General features: G+C 37.5%; 1 protein-coding gene across 1 annotated transcript in view; it reads left to right on the top strand.

Annotated features, from left to right (window-relative positions):
• Positions 1-5,461: 5,461 nt before the first annotated feature.
• Positions 5,462-6,361, top strand: part of LRRD1 (leucine rich repeats and death domain containing 1) — a 43,406-nt gene continuing 42,506 nt past the window's right edge. The window contains exon 1 of the mRNA XM_019806156.2: positions 5,462-5,519. The gene's annotated coding sequence lies outside the window, so the exon portion shown is untranslated. The remainder of the gene's footprint in view (positions 5,520-6,361) is intronic.

The raw sequence follows: 6,361 nt of genomic DNA, 5'->3' as shown, positions 1-6,361 counted from the left end.
AGTGACCTTTTGGATATGGAAACTAAGGAGGAGACAGGAATCATAAATCCCCTCTTTCTGTCCTGGGCAACTGGGGAAATGGTATCATATACTGCCTAAGATAAGGAATGGAGGGGGCGCCTGGGTGGCACAGCCGTTAAGCGTCTGCCTTCGGCTCAGGGCGTGATCCCGGCGTTATGGGATCGAGCCCCAGGCTCTTCTGCTATGAGCCTGCTTCTTCCTCTCCCACTCCCCCTGCTTGTGTTCCCTCTCTCCTCTCGCTGGCTGTCTCTATCTCTGTCGAATAAATAAATACAATCTTAAAAAAAAAAAAAAAAGATAAGGAATGGAGGATCACTTGAAGAAATGTGTTAAATTCTACTGAGAAATGGGCAAAGGTAGAGCAACCCCAAAGCATCTCATTAGGCAAATTGATATCAGTATGCAAAAGAAATAGCATGGTACCATCCTGCATACTGTTTATTCAATAAATTTCATATGGCCAAAAATTAAATATTAAAAAAATCTTTAATATCCCTAGAGAAAAACGGACTAGTATATTTTAGTGGCAGAGAGCACATTTGTGGATATCATGAGAGATAACAGGTGTTTAACATGCCTTTTAAATGTGCACAGGTATAAAGGAAGGCAAAAAAATCAAGGAATTTAGAGCAACTAACAGGAATGCAGAATGGCTAATATTTGGCTATATATGACTCATATATGGCAAAGAGGAATGCAAAATGGCACAACCATTTTGGAAGAGTTTCGTAGTTTGTTTTTTTTTTTTTTTTTTTAGATTTTATTTATTTATTTGACAGAGAGACACCCAGCGAGAGAGGGAGCACAAGCAGGGGAGTGGGAGAGGAAGGAGCAGGCTACCAGCAGAGGAGCCTGATGTGGGTCGATCCCATAATGCCGGGATCACGCCCTGAGCCGAAGGCAGACGCTTAACTGCTGTGCCACCCAGGCGCCCCCATAGTTTCTAATTTTTTTTTCTTATTGGAGAGAGGGAGAGGGAGAGAATCTTAATTAGGCTCCATGCCCAGTGCAGAGTCCAACCCCACAACCCTGAGATCACGACCTGAACCAAAATTAAGAGTCAGGTTCTTAACCAACTGAGCCACCCAGATGCCCCTGGAAGAGTTTGGTAGTTTCTAGGTTAGATAGACACCTACTATGGAACCCAGTTGTTCCACTCCTGGGTATTTATCAAAGAAAAAAAAAACTTACATTCACAAAAAAAATCTAGTTCAGACTTTTATAGGATATACTTTTCATTTTTTCACAATTCATATAATATGTAATTATTGATAACTGCCCCAAACTGGACAACCCATATATCCTTTAATGGGTGAGTGAAACAAACTCAGATATATCCATATGAAATGCTACTCAGCAACAAAAAAGAATAAAGTATTGATGAACAATATGGATGAATTTCAAATACATTATGCTAACTAAAAGAAGCCAGACTCTGGTTTATATACTGTAACATTCCGTTTAGATGACATTCTGGGAAAGGCAAAACTATAGGATCAGAAAGCAAACAGTGGTTATTAGAGGGTAAGGATGGGAGTGAGAAGATGTGGGAATATAAAGGGGAAGCATGAGGGAATCTGGGGAAGTAAAAGAACTGTATCTTAGGTGGCTTAGTCAGTTAAGTGTCTGCCTTCGGCTCAGGTCATGATCCCCGGGTCCTGAGATCAAGTCCTGCATTGGTCTCCTTGCTCAGCGGGGAGCCTGCTTCTCCCTCTGCCTGCCACTCCCCCTGCTTGTTCTCTCTCTCTCTCTCTCTGGCAAATAAATAAATAAATCTTAAAAAAAAAAAAGAACTGTATCTTGACTGTGATTGACAAATAGTGTCTTTGTCAAATCTCATGAAATTGTACATCAAAAAAGGAAATTTTACTATATGTAAATTTAAAAGATCATAACTTGCTATACAAGTGTTGAAAATTTACCAAAAATATATATAAATTCAGTAGAAATTTAAGTCAGTAGCCAAATTCCAATAGGGAGTGGTCAAAGGTTAACAGAGAGTCTATGTTCAGAAATGCAGACAACTTTAAAATACAGGGAAGTATACAAAGGTACAAATGTAGTGATCCAAAGGGGCACTGGTACCCCAATGTTTATAGCAGCAATGTCCACAATACCAACTGTGGAAAGAGCACAGATGTCCATCGACAGATGAATGGATAAAGAAGATGCAGTGTGTGTGTGTGTGTGTGTGTGTGTACTGTGTGTGTGTACACACACACACACACACACACGAGGAATACTACTCAGCCATCAAAAAATGAAATCTTGCCATTTGCAATGACATGGGTGGAACTAGAGGGTATTATGCTAAGCGAAATAAGTCAGTCAGAGAAAGACAATTGTCATATGATTTCACTCATATGTAGAATTTAAGAAACAACAGAGGAGCATAGGGTAAGGGAGGAAAAAATAAAATAAGACGAAATCAGAGGGAGACAAATCATAAGAGACTCTTAACTACAGGAAACAAACTGAGGGTTGCTGGAGGGCAGGGAGGTGGGCAGATGGGGTAACTGGGTGTTGGGCATTATGGAGGACACATGATGTAATGAACACTGGGTGTTGCATGCAACTGATGAATCACTGAACTCTACCTCTGAAACTAATAATACACTATATGTTAATTAATTGAATAAATAAAAGTTTAAAAAATATGGGGAAATATAAAACTTTGCTAACAAAAATGCAAACCCTTATTAGTTTAAATTATATGAACTAAAACTCAATTACATTAATAAAAATTAATGTTGGCATAGGACTGAGACAACATATAAGAATATTTTTGGTTGCAACTGAAAATTGGTTTAATCTTTTGGTAAAACAGACTAGAAAATACGTACCCCCTTTGAACTGATGATCCCACATTAAGGACACTGAAAGGATGAATCCGCTGCCCCCACTTTCTCATTTGCAGTGCTTTACTGGTATAATTTCCCCCTACTTGCCTAGGGAGTAGACTACATGTACTCCAATTCAACAGGGGGAAAATGATAGTTTTCTAACATTACTGTAAAAATGGAGCAAAATTGTACAGTTAAAAATAATACATATCCAGGGGCACCTGGGTGGCTCAGTCAATTAAGCGTCTGCCTTCAGCTCAGGTCATGATCCTGGAATTCTGGGATCAAGCCCCACATCAGGTTTCCTGCTTTGTGGGTAGCCTGCTTCTCCCCCTGTCCCTCACCCCGTTTGTGCTCTTTCTCAAATAAATAAAATCTTTAACAAAAAAAATACATAACCAAAGCATTTGTTTTTAAAAGAAGTCTCCCTACGAGCATACTAAATGCTTTAGTTGTTACAGAATCATGTAATTATGTCATCAACTCAATTATATGAGCAAATAACACAAGTACAATCCCACATCAGTAATTAGCAAATGACTTGTTCACTTTTGAATGTGCTGTGTGGTGTTTTAATAACACTCCTTCCGAGTTATATTTTACAGATGCTGATAATACTTTTTGTTTGTATTTATTGAATATATACCAGTAGGGCAGTGAAAGGGAAAGAATCGAAAATAAGTCACGTGGAGATAGAAAAATGGATAAACAATTTTCACTTAAGTTGAATGTGTGCTATTTTTCCTTTCCAGATTGTCTGCTTCTAATTAATATTGGAATAGTTCTGTACACATAACCCTATGAGGAAGAAAAGCCAGTCTGTTTTTTAAATTTATTTCAACCATTTCACTCACAAGTAACTAACTGTACATAGTTAAAAGTGGGGTTTTAAGGGCAACTGGATGGTTCAGTTGGTTAAAGATCTGCCTTGGGCTCGGGTCATGATCCTCAATCCTCAATCCTTGGATCAAGCTCTGCAGCAGACTCCCTGCGTAGTGGGTAAGTCTGCTTCTCCCTCCCCCCTGCTCTTGCACTCTTGCTTGCACTCTCTCTCTCTCTCAAATAAATAAATAAAATCTTTAAAAAATAATAATAAAGAATCCTCTTTAAAAAAAGTTGGATTTTAATTAACTTTATCTGAACTTTGGTTTACTTTTTTTTTTAATGATTTTTTATTATATTATGTTAGTCACCATACAGTACATCCCCGGTTTCCGATGTAAATGAACTTTGGTTTACTTGATATTTACTAGTTTAAAATAGATGGATGTGCACACACCACATATTATTTTATGTTGCAACAGTGTAAAAGTCAGGCTTTACTAAGTGCTATAAAGTTAATAAGTTTCTCATCTTTCTTGATCATAATCAGTCATTGAAATGACGCCTCGATTAAGAGAACAACAAAAAATATAGACTTCTGGAACATCAGCAAATTATATGTGTTTCCAACAGTATAGTAGTGGTATAAAAACAGACATATAGGTCAGTGGAATAGAATAGAGACTCCAGAAATAAACCCACACATATTTGGCCAACTAATTTACAACAGAGGAGCCAATCATATACAATGGAAAAGGATGGTCTCTTCAATAAATGATGCTGGGGAAACTAGATCACTGTCTTACCCTATGCACAAAAATTTAACACAGGGGTGCCTGGGTGGCTCAGTTGGTTAAGTGTCCGACTCTTGATCTCAGCTCAGGTCTTGATCTCAGGATCCTGAGTTCAAGCTCTGCATTGGGCTCTATATTGGGTGTGGAACCTACTTAAAAAGATTAACAAAGTGGATTAGAAACTTGAACATAAGACCCGAAATGATAAAACTCTAAATAGAAAACATAGGGGGTAAGCTCCTTGCCATTGGTTTTGGGTGACTTTTTGGATTTGACACCAAAAGCAAAGGCAGCAAAACCAAAAATAAACATGGGACTATATCAAATTAAAAACTGCACAGCAAAGGAAACTACAAAGAAAATGAACAGGCAACCCATGGAATGGGAGAAGATATTTGCAAGTTTATATCTGAGGGAGGTTAATATCCAAAGTATATAAAGGACATACAACTCAATAGAAAAGAAAAATCTGATTTAAAAATGGGCAGAGGATCCGAATAAACATTTTTCCAAAAACATAGTTGGCTAACAAGCACATGAAAGGTGCTTAATATCATTAATCAACAGGAAAATGCAAATCAAAATCAAATAGATCTCACCTCACACCTGTTAGAATGGCTAGTATCAAAAAGAAAAGAAATTAGAAGTGTTGGCAAAGGTATGATGAAAGGGAACCCTTGCGCACTATTGGTGGAAATGTAAACTGGTGCAGCCATTATGGAAAACAGTATGGAGATTCCTCAAAAAATTACAAATAGAACTACCATATGATCCAGCAATACCACTTCTGGGTATTTATCCAAAAGAAATGAAAATCTTAGCTCAAAAAAAAAAAATACATGTACCCTCATATTCACTGCAGCATTACTTACAATAGCCAAGACACAGCAACAACCTAAGTGTCCATGAATGGATGAATGGATTAAAAAAAAGTGCCATATTTTTATATTTTTACAACAGAGTATTATTCAGCCATGAAAAAGAAATCTCGCCATTTGCTACAACATGGATGGACCGTGATGGCATTATGCTAAGTGAAGTAAGTCAGACAGAAACAAAAATACCATGTGATCTCACATGTGGAATCTAAAAAACAACAACAAAAATAAGCTCATAGATGGGGAGAACAGATTGGTGGTTGCAAGAGGCAGAGGGTGAGGGGTGGGTGAAAATGGGTGAAGGCAGTCCATAAGGTACAGACTTCCAGTTATAAATAAGTCATGGGAAAATTATGTACAGCATTGTGACTATAGTTAATAATACTATTGCATATTTGAAATTTGCTACAAGAATGGATCTTAAAAGTTCTCTTCACAGAAAGGAGATTTTTGTAACTGTATGGTGGTGGATGTTTAGACTTAGTGTGGTAATCATTTTGCAACATATACAAATATCAAATCATTATTTTGTATACCAGAAACTAATATTATATGTCAATTATATCTCAGTTTAGGAAGAAGACGAAACATAGACTTCTGCAACACCAGCAAATTACATGTATTTTCAATTAGTCACAAAGCTCTTAAGTAGGCAGATGACAACTTGCAAATTCAATCCACAGAACGGGATATGAAAAGACTACAGATGTAGAATTATAGAAAAGGGCACATCACTGCTTTTCATAAATTCTGAGAAGTTAATTGCATTCATTATTCAACTTTATTTATTTTGGTGCAAATGGTGATTTTATTAAAGCACGGAGACAGGGCAGAAAGAGCTGCCACCCATTATTCAACTTTAAATTTCAAACTGGAGTTTGGTGGTGATGCGAGGGTTTGGGAAGTCCATATACTAAAACAATTTGGTAACAGTTGCAGGCTATGGAAAAGGGCTGGGGAAAGTGGTGGGCCAACCACCCTGATAACCAGAAAGGCTGTGACT

Source organism: Ailuropoda melanoleuca, chromosome 1 (genome assembly GCF_002007445.2).
Source record: "Ailuropoda melanoleuca isolate Jingjing chromosome 1, ASM200744v2, whole genome shotgun sequence".
NCBI lineage: Eukaryota > Metazoa > Chordata > Mammalia > Carnivora > Ursidae > Ailuropoda > Ailuropoda melanoleuca.
This window is presented reverse-complemented; position numbering and strand designations above follow the sequence as displayed.